This window comes from Acomys minous, assembly GCF_964271855.1.
Source record: "Acomys minous genome assembly, chromosome: 9".
Classification (NCBI taxonomy): domain Eukaryota; kingdom Metazoa; phylum Chordata; class Mammalia; order Rodentia; family Muridae; genus Acomys; species Acomys minous.
The window spans coordinates 101236311-101252457 of NC_140490.1; positions in this window are offsets into that span (position 1 = coordinate 101236311).

Genomic DNA, 16147 nt, shown 5'->3' on the forward strand with positions numbered 1-16147 from the left:
GCAGCTTCAAAGTTTTATTGCTGCAAACTGCCGAGGTCTATCAAATCATTTTTATCTTTGTTTGCAAGATTGTAAGCAGTTTCAGTGGGCCTCTTATTTTACTACTCTTCCGTTTGGTGACTAATTCTTTTTACTGCTTCTTAAATGAACTTTGTGGCACTTCCAGCTTATTTCCCAATAAAAGGGATTTAGGAAAGTATGCTTAGATATCACTGTAAGTAAAACATGGTCCGAGACTAAAAACAGACTTCTTTAAGAGTAAGCATAGTGGGGAGAAAAAAACGTGAGTTGAAAGATATTCAGCAATGAACAGTCAAGAGCTGAGGTTAAATCAATGCAGATTGCACTCGCAAAAATCATTCATTTCTAGAGACAGGGAAGTCACTCACACTTTCTCAGAACATATTTTGTTTAATCCCCTAATGTTTCCAAAGAAACATTTTTGTTATTCCTATATTTGAGCAAAGAAAAGTACTTTTTACAGGGTTGCAAGTCCCTTAAAAAAAATGATATTTCTGTTATTTTTGGTTACTTATGAAATCAATTATAACTTACCAGGCCTTCAGGGAGATTTTACTTTTCAAAATTACAAAAGAGAGGACAGTGGGGTTACAGTGGGGACTGTAAGCACAAATGCAAAATTACAAAGAGACAAAAGCACATGAAAACAAGAGCTGTTGTTCCACTGTTTGTGGGGAAGAAGGTGCCCTGACACCGAGGAAATCGTCCAAGTGCTTTCACTCAGTGAAGAAAACAGAAAGTTCCCTGGAACAGGCCTGGGTTTAGTGGACAGTGTGCCCTGCCACACTTGCAATAGCCATGGTAGATAAATAACCACGTACAGCTTTTTGTCTTGGTTAAGCTGTTATCTTCCAGTCTGTAAAAGATAACTTGGGCTTTTTTGCAGTGCTTTTTAAAGAAAATAGCCTGCCTTTTATGTAATCTCTCTCTCTCTCTCTCTCTCTCTCTCTCTCTCTCTCTCTCTCTCTCGCTCTCTCTCTCTCTCTCTCTCTCTCTCTCTCTCGCTCTCTCTCTCTCTCTCTCTCTCTCTCTCTCTCTCTCTCTCGCTCTCTCGCTCTTTAAACTCTGCTTGGGAGTTTGAAGGCATTCTGTCAATATCTTGGAAACTATATCTCTGAAAAGCAGGTTTCTGGCCCTGAGTTACATTTCTTACCATTAAATTATACTTTTCTTGTCTGAATAGCAGGTAGGGATTGCAAGCAAGATGTCCTCTCAAAGAATTTCTGAGCTTTTCATCACCAAAATCTAAGTACATGGTGCAGGAAAATTCAGATCTTCAGCATCCGTATGAATTGAACACTTAATGGGAAAAGTGTCAATCACTAACACATGCCATTGAATAAAGCACAGGTTTCCAAACTTTCTATGTCATATACTGGCTCTGGGACTTTTTTAATTTTTAAAAGTGGCATTGGGACAAATGACTGGAAAGCCACATATTAAAATCTTTCACTGCAGTCTTTAAAAATTAAAATACATCTCACTATCAACCATCTTATCCTAAAATGAGTCTTCACGGTTTTTTATTCTGTATTTGGAAAACTAAAATTAAAGGTAATATTTAAACCAGGAGTGGTGTCACATATCTATATTTTCAAAACTTGGGGAGCTGAGACAGGAGGCTCAGAAGTTCAAGGCAAACCTGGACTCTAAAGCAAGTAAAAATCCCATAAAATATAAAATAAAATAAAAACTTACAAAAAAATGTATAACATAACATTTTACATTGAAAAATGCTTTGCTTTCTTGAAATGAGGCATAAGCATCTTCTCCTAACACCCCTGTCAGCAGGCTACTAGTCTGCTCACGTGGGACAGTCCTTGAACAAAACGTTTACCACTTTTCTCTTATGTACAAGAGGAGTCAGCCCACACTCATGGATGGAGGTTGCATAGACCATAAAGTACACAGGCCGTGTAAGATGGCTGGGGACTCATAAGAGAATTATTAACCAGGCAGAACCTGTAGACCCCATGTCCTAATACACCTGCTTTAAAGCACTAGAACTGTTGTCTTCCTGTATCTTAAGTACTCAGTGGAGGTTTCTGAATGATTATTTCAGAAAAGGAAGAGAAGGAGGAGGAAAAAGAGGAGGAGGAGGAGGAGGAGAATCTGTGCTCCCAGAAGCCATGTCCACAACAAAACAGACTTTGTGATTCCAGACCCGGTTATCTTGGAGTGAAAGAAAAGGTTGGGAGCTTGCCTTCTAATCCCCTTATATCTCATCATGGAGTTTGTTGCTTGAACAAACCACATCTCATCTGATGTCCTTCCTTCCTCTATCTGTAAAGGGCTGGGACTCGGCAGGAAGATTTGTAAAGCATTTCTGATGTGAAGTCCCTGTAATAATGTGGTGCCTCCCCAAGGTGTCTGGCAAAACTCCTAGTTTCTGTCTCTGGTGTTTCCCAATGTACATTTAAATTATGGGTCCCTCGATGGAATCTCAGGAGAAAAACTCCTCACCCAGGGCTAATTGCAAGTCTTAAAAGAAAGAAGGAAGAGCCCACACAAAGAGTTATTGAGAGCCCAACATTGCTACCAAGATTAGAATCTACATTTTGCTAAAATTCTTCTGTAAGGTCACATTGGCCAAAAGCTTTGAATCAAAAAGAATCACTTTGCCAGAACTGTCACACCCAGTCTAATAATGTTGGGAATTTCAAGACACCGTTAACTTGCTGTCATAAGGAATTAAGTTATGTATAATTCAATTTTACTAAGGGACACAATCAAAAACACTAAATTTTTAACCAGAAAAAAAAATGCTTATATTAGCCCACAAATTGTCTATTGCTTTTCCTTGGTACACACACGGCCCCAAGACCACAGAAGCCTCATAGAATCCACGTTCTGAGCCAAACTTATTAACACATGGCCCTTTCTCATCTTGATGTAAGAGTTTTTTACACTGTGAAAGGATGGTTAGAAGTTGTTTTTGAAATCACTTTGTATTTGAGGATTCTTTCTCTTGTTTTTAACCTATCATTTCTTTGTCAGAGTGTGAATATTAGCATTGACTCTTCAAATTTCATGTCGTAGCATCCAATAGATTAAATTCATGATGGGCCCTGTGTTCAGTTGTCTTCTGAAAAGTTCCCCCAAGCCAGCTCAGTGGTACAACTCAACAAAATATACAGTGTCCTCTCTTTTTTTTTCTGAAAAGAAAAACATGATTTTAAATATCCCCACCTTCTTGTCTATGTCAGAGTTCTCAGTCAGACTTGAAAACTCTTTTGAACAAGTCTTTTGCAATCTCTGCATTGTTCTTCGTGACCCTGATAACCCTTTGATCAAAACTGAGGTGAGGGGCATAGAAAAAGGTCACCTTCAGTGTCGTTTCTTGTAGCAAATTCTCTGCAGCTAAACTTTTTTTTTTTTTTTTATTCCAAGGTCAGTTGAGTCTGGGTCTCAATTTAATGCTAAATACTCTGATCTTCCAGGTGATCACATTTTTTTAAAGGAATAAAAATAAATGGAGTATGAATTTCAGAACTATTCAAACACGACCTCAGAGGACTTTATACCTTCCTAGAAGCTGGTTCTTCCTGCCTCATTATAGATCAACCTTTGAAATGAAGCTTTGCTCCAAATGCAATAGCTGGACAGAAACGCTGCCATGGGCTGGGGAGGCCGAGGTGGGGGAGGGATTACAGGATAAGCACTGGGGCACTGGGGAGGGCAGGGATTACGGAAGAGTAACTTTTGACATGCTTGCCAGTGGAAAATATTATCACTCTGCTAGAACCGGCATCTTCTGTATTCTAACACATGGTATCTAATCCATAATGCCCTTTAAATCTCTTTTTTCCATGATGAAACATGACCTGTCGCCTTGAGTCGGGGTTGGGGTTGGGGGTGGGGTGGACCCTAGGTTGTTCTGATTATAGGGTCAAGGATCCACTCAGGACAGCCTCTCCTTCAGCACTGTTTTATGTTTATTTAGTTCTTTTGTAAATTTTTTAACCTTGAAATATCATCTACTTATGAAATATAATCCCTTATGTTCCTCTCAAACCCCCCCCCCCCATATCTCATCAATATACCCCATCCCAGCCTTGGGTTTTGTTTTGTTTTGTTTTGTTTTGTTTTTGATAACCCACTAATTCCAGTTAGTTCCTCCCACATGTGCATCGATATGGAGCCATCCACTGTAGCATGGGATTGCCATATCCTCAATAAAAATTGACTATCCTTTCCCCAGCAATTACCTATTGCCGGTAGATCTCCATTGCAGGGTGAGAGCTGAAGACAGGCTCTCCCAGCTATGCCAGAATTCTGGATGACTTGCTTCTTTTTATAAAGTCGTGTGTGGGTACCCTCTGCTACTGTGAGTTCATGAGTGTGACAGCCAAATCATGCCCAGAAGACAGCATTTCACGACACTAGCCCTCATCTTCTAACCTTTATATTCTTTCTGCCGCTCCTTCTGAGATGTTCCCCTGAGCCTTTGTTGTGGTGGGATAAGTATAAATGTCCCAGTTAAGGCTAAGCACCCAGTCACTCACTATCAGCGTGATGCATCTCTCTACTGCCGGGTGCCCGCTGCACAAAAAAAAAAAAAAACCTTCTCTAACTGAGACTGAAAATAGCCTAGGTCTATGGGTATAAACGTGGGTACTTAGAAGGCAATTTGATAGCATGATCATTTAGAAACAATAACAATTGCAGGTTCTACCTAGGGCCTATGAAATCCCCAGCCATAGACTGTTGGCCAGGATCACTGCATCAGCATGGAGTTCCCTCTTATGAAACAGGCTTCAAATGGAATCAAAAGGCAGTTACTGGCCCCTAACAGCTATGTCACGATTGTACCATTCAGCACATCTTGCATGGCCAGTCAGTATTATGGAATGCAAGCCCACTGCTGGGTAATACCACTAAGGGACCCACCCCAGAAGATTGCACAGCACCTAGCAGCACAGTGAGAGCTAGCCAGCAGGGAGAAAGCTTCTCAGTTGCTTGAGTGTGTGGTGCCTTCAGCCCCAGGGTCTTGCTGTGTAATGATGGTAAACAAAGGTATTGGGAAACAGAATTGCCAGCCTTCATTGGTCTCAGCCTTCACCCCTCCCGCCCTTGAGATGAAGGCCATAGAAAACATATCCAGGCTCTAAATCAGAAGTTTGCTCTGCCCTTCTCTATCATTGCACTGCAGAACATTATAAAAAAAAAAAGTTCTGTCCTTAGGAGAAGCCTGACCCTACCTCATCTCTTCACAGTGACAAGCTGTTTAAGTCAGTAGGAAACTGCTATCAGATAAAGCAATGCCTTTCTTCCCCAGTTTAGTAGCAAGTAAATAGCAGCTACACATCCGTTCTGTAATTTATCAGGATTTTTTAAAAATCTTTCTTGGATTAATGTTGCTCTGCGGTATAGTACCTGCCTTGGTGGGGTTTTTTTTTCCTACTAATTATATGTGGGCTAGAAAAAATTTGTAATGAAAGCAAAACTCTGTGGTCTCTGTGTGACTGGTTTCAAATAGAATAAGAATAAGAATAAAAAGACAAAAGACAGGTAAGGATATTCTCCCAGGAGAGACCTGTATTAGAAGGAAATTGAGTTGGTGGCTTGCTGGATCTTTTGGTGTATTTGAAGAACACTCTGGTTTGTTATGCTCTTAGAAAGGGCCGGTACCCTGTCCTTTTAAAGTTTACTATGTCACCTATAAGCATAGCCTCTGTGATTAACATTTCTAAAAGAGCTCAATTTTAAAATGAACTAGGTCTGAGTTTACCACTGGGACAGTATTTAAAACCTGCCAGGAATTCATAGCCAAAAGAGTATAGAATTGTAGCTATTTTCTCTGGCATGAAGTCAAGTGTTTTCATAAAACCCCCCTAATTAATATTTTTCTTTCTACTTAAGAAATTAAGACTAAACATAATATGATTTGCTGTGGTCCTGCTTCATGGTAAGAAACCTAACTTCCAGCATCCTGTCTGTCACATGTCTGTTTTAGTAAGTGGTGTGAATTCAGCTACATGTTTAGAAGAACCCTCAGGGTTCTTTACTGCAGTTACTTTTTCATCCTCTAGCGAGGTATCAGAAAACCTTAAATGTAATCACTGATTCATTCATTCAACAGATATTATTGAATCAATACTGTATTCAAGAGATTTTTAAGTGTTGGAGGTAGGAGGGTAGTACCGAGCACATAAGCCCCCAGAAGCCTTCAGTCTGGCAGGAAATACATTGTACTTTGGCAATTCTTGAGGCTGACTCACCCTGTAAGCACAGTAGGCACTGTATCTGGAGCCCACGATATTTTTAGGAACCATGAAATGTCTTAGTTTTAATAAATCTCAAATCATAAGAAAAAAATGAATGCATACAACCCAGATTAAAGTTTTATTTATACCAATGCAGTTATAGAATATTTTTTTTTACTGTTTTATGAAAAGAGGAAGTGTTTCTGTAAACCCAAGAGTCCCCCATCTATGAAAGCCTTACTGTGACTCTGTAAACAACACCCCCCCCAAAAACAAGATCCAGTAATTTACCCCAGACACCACCTCAGAAGCTGCACTGGCTATGTCATTTCTCCATTTCTAGAAGGAACTGTTAGGTATCTCACTCCAAGCTAAAATGTCCTTTGCATAGGTCAGACCACAAATACAGCCCAGAGGATGGTTCCTGGTCTTTGGAACCAAGGAGGCTCTCTATATAAACATCTTAGAATTAAAAGACCATGACCACAAATGTACGAAATTTTATGGCTTTGGCAAGGCCTCTAAACAGACCAACTTAAGGTCTTCCAAACTACGTGATGTTGGTAAATGTTCTTATAAGCAATATTGCCAGGACCAAAATGAGGTTATGGTTTAGATAATATACCCTGTTCCTAGCAATTATCAAAGAGCCCGTTAAATGGTATTTCTTCAACTATATTTTCGTTAATGTTGCTTAATGAAGAATTTTCCAAACATCCTTGAATGCAGGTTTTTTTTTAAATATTTCTTAGCATGTCATGAGAAACCAACATAATTTGAAAACCTCTGATCTCTAGCAAGCAGCAGCCAGTATTTATGAAGAGGGCCAGACCCTAAGTACTTCAGACTCCATGGAAAGGTAGTCTCTCTCAAAATTACTCACTTCTGGAGTTGCAGTGGGAAAGAAGCCACAGACATCACGTAAACAAATGGGTGTAGCTGTGTAGGCCAATTCAGCTTTGCTCACAAAACAAGCTGTTACTGGCCACGCTCCAGTGGCCCATTTGCCAAGGCTTGTCTATACTTTCCACTATAACCTTTCGGGATAGTTATAACTCCACCCAAAGTTTCCAACATCATCTTGCCACACATAAATATTCAAAGCCACCTATTCATTCTCATATTCTTTTAATAAGTCCTTTTTAACCTGAAATTAATCTCAACCTAATGAATGGCTCTTCTTTCCATTCGAGGTCACATCCATTAAAGAATGTGCAGAGTTGTTGAAAGTTCGTGGGTGTGGCTCCTGACATTTCATTGAGAGGCTGACTAATGGTCAGCCTTTAAAAACATGTACATATGGGGCTGGAGAGGTGGCTCAGTGGTTAAGAGCACTGGGTGTTCTTTCGGAGTGAGCCGGGTTCAATTCCCAGCACCCACATGGCAGCTCACAACTGTCTGTAATTCCAGTTCCAGAAGATCTGTCACCTTCAGACAAAACCAGTGTACATAAAATAAGAATAAATAAATGATTTTTAAAAGATGCTTTATAAAAAAACATACACATACAAATAAAATCATACAGACTCAGAACGTTGTATTTATGTACCTAAGAATTATATATTTTACACACACATACACACACACACACACACACACATACACACACACACACACATATATATGGTAGAGTTGTAGCAAAGATCTTTGAAAATTATTGAGTTACTGGAGCACGACATTGAAAACTTAGTATTCTTAGTTGCTGCTTCAGCCTCCCAAATGCCAAGGTGTGTGTGTGTGTGTGTGTGTGTGTGTGTGTGTGTGTGTGTGTGTGTGTTGTAACAACTAATAATAAGGGGCAATGAAATTGAAAGAAAGCAAGTGAGGGTACATGGGAAGGCTTAGAGGAAAGAAACAGAAGGGTAAAATCAGATCATTACACTATAATGTCAAAAAAATAAAAATAAAAACAAAAATTGCTTGAATAAAAGGATTTGCCCAAAGACGGGAATGTCACTCACTAGAAAATGTTCATCTTTGGACGTGGGACACAGGGGAGTTTTGTTCCGATTGATGTTGCTTATAAATGTTGTTATTGCAGTTGTTATTGTGGAGGATAATACAATAAAAATGCTGAGGCTAAAACTCTGGGCCTTATAAATGGTAAGCGATTCACCTACCCCTAAGCTGCATCCCCAGGAGTAATTTTTTTTTCTTTTGAAATAGGTTCTCATTTCTTAGTCAGCTGGCCCTGAGTGCTCCTCTTACGGCTTTAGCCTCCCACGTGATCCTACTCCCAGGATCACAGATATGAACCACCATAACAAGCCAGAACACTATTCTTTTAAGTAATACTTCCGTAGCTCAATAATCGACAAAGTCCTTCTCTGCAATGCTACCTCACATTCATATAACACTTCCTAAAGCCTTATATGGCTTATTTCACGTCCCTTCCCAGTTCCTCACTCGGGTACATCAAAACACAGGGAAGGTTCACTATCAAGTTTTCTTCTTCTGGGTTATATTCTCACGCTCTCTTATGAAGCAAATTCTAACCTCTTTTATGGTGATTTCCTAACTTTATATTCCTGGTTTTGATCCATTTTTTCTCTCTTCATTATCACCTGGGCAGGTGTTCACTCCACAGATCCCTGAACCCACCAGAGACCTAATTAGTCAAAATGTTCAAGGATTAAAACCTGGGTATGTTTCCAAAATGCCACAGAAATTTAGATGTGTCCTTGTGGTTTAAAAAAAAAAATTAAACACTCTTTTTGAAAGAGTAACTCGTACGATGCAAGATTTTTTTTAACTTGGTTCCTCTTCTGTACCAGATTGTTAGGAGAAAGAAATATAGCTGATTTGTCCTTCTATACTTTTTATAAGTAGTTACCGACTTCCACACTCATTACTTGGAAGATGGAGCTCATTTTAACCAGCAAGAAAATAAATACGCAGCAAGATCTAAAAGATGTTGATTATTTGATCTACATTTGATCATTGCATTTTCTTACCTTCCTGATAGTACTCAATTGGCTGTATTGGGAGTCTTTTATATGTCACACTATTAATGTTAAGGTCATCAACAATCCCTTAAATTCTAAGGCTGAGCGACACAAGTGCCCCTTCTTTGCTCTCTTACGTTCTTTCTCCAATTCAAACTGGTGACTTTTTTTCCAGTTCTGCAGATACTGTGACCTGCTGTCTAGTCAGGCATCGCAGAATGCCTCTAGCTCACATCCAGTAGGCATTCCATAAAGACTGCTAGCTCACACCCAGACAAAGCTATTCCCATGGCCACAAATGTGCCCAGCTTCCTTCCTCCACCCCCCTCAAAAAGCACCACCATTTATTTACCCAGCTCCCAGACAAAACTCAAGTATCAACAGTAATTCAGCTTTCATTTATTCAATCTGTTTTGCCCAATAGTCAATGCTTCAACAAAGCAAAAGCATTTTATGAAGTCAACAATTTTTTTAAAACGCACTAATTGTTAAAAAAAAAAAAAACCTCTCTGAAATACTTTAAGATTAGCCATACTTCAAACTATCACATTTTGTGACTGTTTGTATGTTTTACTATGTAATATTTGATGCCTTGATTGCTACTCAGACCTTAAGGACTTAGGTAATATAATTTATATGCATACATACATATTTTATATGCATGTGTTTATAGTAATACATTTCTAGACTTATTTTTAAGGATTCTTAGTACACACACACACACACACCAAACTTAGTCTCATTATGTCCAAGGAATCATGGGTCTGTGCTTCCTAAGTGACTGCCAAGCTCTTCTGTTTTCATCCCCCTACACAACAGACAACTATCACCTCAGCTGATTGCAGGAACAGCTCCCAAACCATTCACCTGTGTCTTTGACAGCATCCTTTCTGATCCTTTTTTTTTTTTTTTAAACTGTCGATCTTATAAAATGAAAAAAAGGCAAATCCTTTCCTCTATTTAGAACCCTCTAATATTATATTTTCTTTCTAAGTTAAAATATAGCCAGGCGGTGGTGGTACACACCTTTAGTCCCAGCACTCAGGAGGCAGAGGCAGGAGGATCCCTGTGAGTTCGAGGCCAGCCTGGTCTACAATGTGAGTCTAGGACAGCGAAAGCTACACAGAGAAACCCTGTCTCAATATATATATATATATTCATATTCATATATATATTCAGAAAGTAGCTCCAAAAGTCCCAGGTAGCCCACCCTCTGCCTAACTTTCTGCCCTTGTTGCTCATGCCTTGTCACTTCCAGCTCAGTCACACCAATTACATATTTCCTATATATTCCCTCCGCTCTTCCTGTTCAGCCTTCAGGCTGGACACGATAAGTGGCTGTTGGATGAATGCAGTCTAACTTACTTTCTTGGCTAGAGAGAGGTTAGTAGGTGGTGGTGGTGGTAGTGTTGCTCTTGCTCTTGTTGTTGCTTTTAGCAAACTCCCACTGTTTGTTTGTTTGTTTGTTTGTTTTGAGAAATGAAAAGCAGAAGCAGCTTGAACATAACTACTAGTATCAGTTAGTAAAAGTCATCAATAGGAACACAGCAAACTTAATGTTCTGGCCAGACATGAGTGTTCTGTTGCCTTAACGACCTTTCAGAAGCATTTCTTGGCACAGGAGCCACTCTCTACTATCTGCAATATTTACATTCCCCACAATTCTACCTCTAATCCAATGGTTCTCCACCTCTCTAATGTTGTGACTCTTTATAAAGTTCCTCATGCTGTGGTGACCCCAGACCAAAATGTATTTCTGTTGCTAACTCATAACTGTAATTCTGCTAATATTATGAATCTTAACGTAAATATCTCATACTCCTGATGATCTTAGGCAACCTCTGTGAAAGAGTTGTTCAATCCCCTAAAGGGTTGGAGGAATCAATCCCACTGGTTAGAACTGCTACTTTAACCCATACCGCTGAATATCTATTGAGCACATGAACATAATGCATTTCAATATGTTAACTATACTTCTTGTAATAAGTATATACTATTGTTACTAGCAAATCTGTTTTAAGGTGAGGAACTAGGCTGCTATTCTGCAAGGTCACATATTCAACAAAAGATATGGATTTGGATCCATAATCTTCATCTACAAATTCTGCTCTATTCTGTCTTTCAACTCAGTGGGATTTTCTCAAACTTCTAGGCATGTCTTGAAGTAATGAAACATGGGTGACTAAGAAAGGATACCACTGTGGGAAGCCAGGAAGAGTATCACCATGGAAAAGAGAGATGAAGGAGAAACACAAAACTTACAAAGTCCTTTATTGTAAAAAAAAAAAAAAAAATCTAGTTACAATATAAATGCTATCAAGGAAATTCTCTCAGCTCCTTTATCTCCTCTTTTTCCTATACTGCCTTGGCAGGTAGAATGGAAACACTGTGTGTACCTAATGAACACTTACAAATAGCCTCTTATGAGTATGATGCTGACTAAGTATGATGAACATTAATCACTGCCTACTTTCCCCAGCTTTTCAGTAGAGTATACTGGAAGTCAGAGCAAGGTGTGATAAGGTATATGGAACTTTATAACTAAAGCAAGTTTTAATGTCTGTAAAGACCTCATTAAACTCTTTAACCTAAAGTACCATCGATAAATGCACTTAAAGTACTGACTGCCCTTGGGTCAAAGTCCCGGGGTTGACTTTCAAGCTATGGAACTGATGAGAAACAAGTTGTATTTCTATCAATGGGTGATATAGAGATGTGTCTTAATAGTCAAAAAGTATTAATTAGATACCCTACCAGCAAGGCATAAGGAGGCACTAAACAAGGAAACATCTATACATCAAGGTATGTATACCTGGTATAAATGTTCTGCAAGATACCATTTATTTTATCTGCCTAAGAAAGCCAAACAAAGCCATCTAAGGAGACAGGGAAAAAAACATGCCATCTTCATTGTGCCATCTTTGACTTAACATTTTCTGGGAAACAGCACAAATGTCTATTTCTCTGCTTGGATGACTCGCGTCTGCATGTTGATTTTTAGTATAAAGGCTACTGCGATTCATCTCTACAAAGAAGGAGGAGGAGAGGGAAGAAGGGGAGGATGAGGAGGAGAGACTTTCTCATCTGTCTGAAAGTCATAGAGAGGAAATTAGTCTTGTTTCTCATGTGCATGCATACTCATAGGATGTAGAAAAGGCAGATCCCGGGAAAACTTAAAACTAAAGAAGTCATGTAAATAAGGAAGAAAATTGTGAAATTTGAAGAAATTGAAAAAGAGCCAAGGATAGTGTCAAGTTAGTGACTCTGATTTTTTCACAAGGTTGTGCAACCAAAGGAACTCCCCATTTTCAGAGTCAGTCCTTTGTCCCTTAGCCAGGGCTAAGTTTGTGTCTAGCCCTGTGTCTACAGGACCCAAGGGAAAGCAATGTGAGTAGGCAGGACTGAAACACCACAGGCACCTGCTACAGTAATTCTTAAATCCTATTGTCCTCAAAGGCACCCACAAAGCTTATTTAAAAGTGGAAACTAGGACCTCACATCACCTAGACTTGCAGATAGGTAGGAACCGTCAATCTTCCATACCAATTCTAGGATAATCAATGTATTCATTTATCAACTGATATTTGGAAACCTTGACTTAATACAACCTATTCCTTTCATGCACAGGGAGAAGGGGCTTATCAGAAGTAAATGACAGTCTTGAATAAAATCTCTTAATTTGTAAAAAAGAAAAAAAAACCTCCATAAAATAGCAGTAAAATAACTATTGAAGGACCCAAATAGAAAAGAATAGCAGATGAAGGTCAGGAAGAAAATGCAGGGATCTGGAAAATCATGGGAAAGAGTGTTAAGAGCTAAGAGTGGGGAGACAGAGGCGAGAGACAAGTGTGTCTATTAAAACTGCTGAAAGCTCTAACCTGTAATGTACATATCTGTATGGTATAGAAACTGAAAGGCTTGAGAGCTAGCATACAAGGTATCCAAAGGCAGCGGCTTTGAAAGTTAGCTCTCCGGATTGTTTCTCTTCTAACAAATGGCATTTTTATTTCTCCCTAAGCAACTAGGTGAAGAGTCTCCAAGTCTGAACTCTAGCAGTGGAGAAGAGGAAACAGAGAGAACCATCTTACAGTGAAGAGGCTTAGGTGAAAGCCTATGTGATGGGCAGTGATCCTCTTTGCCACTTGTATTAAGAAGCTACAAGTCTGGGAAGTAGATTTGTCTCTAGAGAAACAGAGCACCCCAACAGAAAATGATTAAAAGTGCTGACATTTCAAGTTGGCCCAATACATCTACTAAATCCTGGCTCCATGGCCTTGCAGTGACATGCACCAGTGGCCAACACGCACTGCCCATGAAGCAACATTTCCAGTAAGTTTTTTTTAGTTACATTAGTACTAAGATATGAAACAGAGGATCAGCAGACACCTAAAGAAAATTGTGAACATAGAAACTGTCACACACACACAAAAAAAACTAAGCCAAAATAAGAACACAAAGAAAATGCTTAAAATAAGAGCATTATTTTTTAATCTTAAAAATTGTAATTAGTCACCCCAGATAATTAACATATTTAAACGATGAATTATATTAGGGTGCTATAAAAGATACAGAGATTATGAGATATTGAAAATTAAGTGTATTGAAGAAAAGAAAAGTGTAATAACCTAACAAGATACTGCCCTAACAAATTTACAAAGATGTAATAAGTTGAACAACATGATGAAAACCAGAGAAAGCATATAATAAAAGCATAATATCAGACAATGAGAGCTAATGTTCAAGTACAGAAGTTACAACATAGAAACACTAAAAAATGCAGGGAGGAAATTATAATTATAACAAGAGAACCTTTCAAAAGCGTTTTTAAGAATTAATGATGTTGGGATTTTTTCATGGGATAGCTAAGCCCTCAGGATTGTTAATAAAAATATGTAAATATATGTATACATTTTGAAATACAAGCAGAAGGAGAAAAATGCTATTGCCAGAGAGAAAGCAGATGGTCACATACTAAGGGTTATACTGAGAGTGAGCTCATGTTTCTCAGTGACCTCCACAGATAGAAGATAGTGGAACGGTGACTCTAAGATTAAGGAGGGTAGGGTGAGGGCAACCACTTCCAAGCCAGAATTTGCACCTAGCCTCACTATCAATCAGAGAGAAGAGAGATTAAACAGTACCCCGTTCAACAGGAATAGCTAAATTATCAGATAGGCAAGTTGGCAAAATGTTTACCTTAAGTATGATGGCCCTAAAATAGAGCCCGGGACTACGCTTAGCCAAAGGAAGTAATGCACAAATTAACAGATAGAGAATAAATTGCAGGGGAGAAGGGAGGCCAAAAGAACACCCAGTGTGAAGGGGGTGGGGGGAGGAAGGTTGCTGGCTACACAACGAATCTAGAAAGCAAACAGCCCACGTCCTAAACGAGGGCTGAGAGCTCTGGGGAGGGTGGTAGCATGTCTCCAGAACACAGGAAAACCTGGATTTACTAACAGATTGGGTTAGTCGTTTCTTAGAGTTTGGGCACCAAATTGAAGATTGCAGCGAGACAGGTACATAGGAAAGCAAACAAATAGACACACTGGCAAGCATTGAGTTAGATAAAACTAAATTTATTATTTTTTTTTTTTAACTGGAATTGTGGTCTACTAAACGACTCTGGTAAGAACGGCATACAGGGATTGTGGAGATGCCTCAGCAGCTTGCCACAAAGCCCTGAAGACCTGCATTGGAACCCCCAAGACCTACTTGGTGGAAGGAGAAAACCAACTCCTGAAAGTTGTGCTCTGGGTTCTACAGGCACGTGCACACACAAATAAATAAGTCAATGTAATTCTTTAAATAAAAAAAAAATAAAGAACAACATATTGTCCTAATAATAAGATAAACAAGGGCTTGGGAACATAGCTGCAGTAGATAGAGGGCTTGACCCCTGAAAGCATGACTTGAGTTTATAACCCTACAACGTATGGTGGGGATAAAAATTGCTGCGCACAGTGGCTTGAATTAACAGTCCCAGTGCTGCAGTGGTATCATAGGGTTTCTATTACTATGAAGATACATAATGCCCATGGAAACTATTATAAAGAAAAACACTTAACTGGGCCTGGCTCACAGGTTCAGATGTTTATTCCATCATCATCATGGCGGGAAGCATGGCAGTGTGCAGGCAGACATGGTGTTGGACAGGAGCTGAGAGTTCTACATCTGGATCCACAAGCAGCAGGGAGAGAGCATGACACTGGGCCTGCCTTGAGTTTCTGAAGCCCCAAAGCTCATCCCCAGTGATGCACTTCCTCCAACAACGCCATACCTACTACAATCAGGCCACACCCCCTAATAATGCCACACCTTATGCCTATGGAGGGCGTTTTCTTTCAAAGCACCACAGGAGAGCAAGGACAGGAAGATTCCCTGAAACTCGTTGGCCAACCTAACCAAATCAACGAGCTCAGGGTTCTGTAGACGAGCCTGCCTCAAATAGTGAGTAAGAGAACAATTCCAGAAGGCATCTGACTTCAACTTTTGGACTTCATATTTATAGGCATACATTCAAGACACCTGCACAAACACATGAGTATACCCACAAAAACATGTACATGTGCCATACACGCAACCCATAAATAAGTAATGAAAACCAATTGCTCCTTTTACCAGCAAGTAGGGCTTTTCAGAAAGACACGCTCCAGAACAAGTTCGATAGAGAAACTCGGGGAAAGGTATGACAGAGTTTGGTCTCGGAAATATAACCCTACCAACACTCTCAGAAGTTGACAGTGTATGAAGCAAATTTCCAGATAAAGACATGTGAAGACTGCTCTATCCCAGAGGCATAAGACCCAGGACAGTTCACATGGTCAATAACACCATAAACAGACTAAAAGGAAAGATATAAGGACTATATCTGGGCTTAGGACACTGGTGTAGTTGGTACATTGAAAGTAGTCAGAACATAGCCGAAGCATGGAGTTGTAAGAATTCTGAGTGCTTGTGAGAAAAACGAGACAAGAG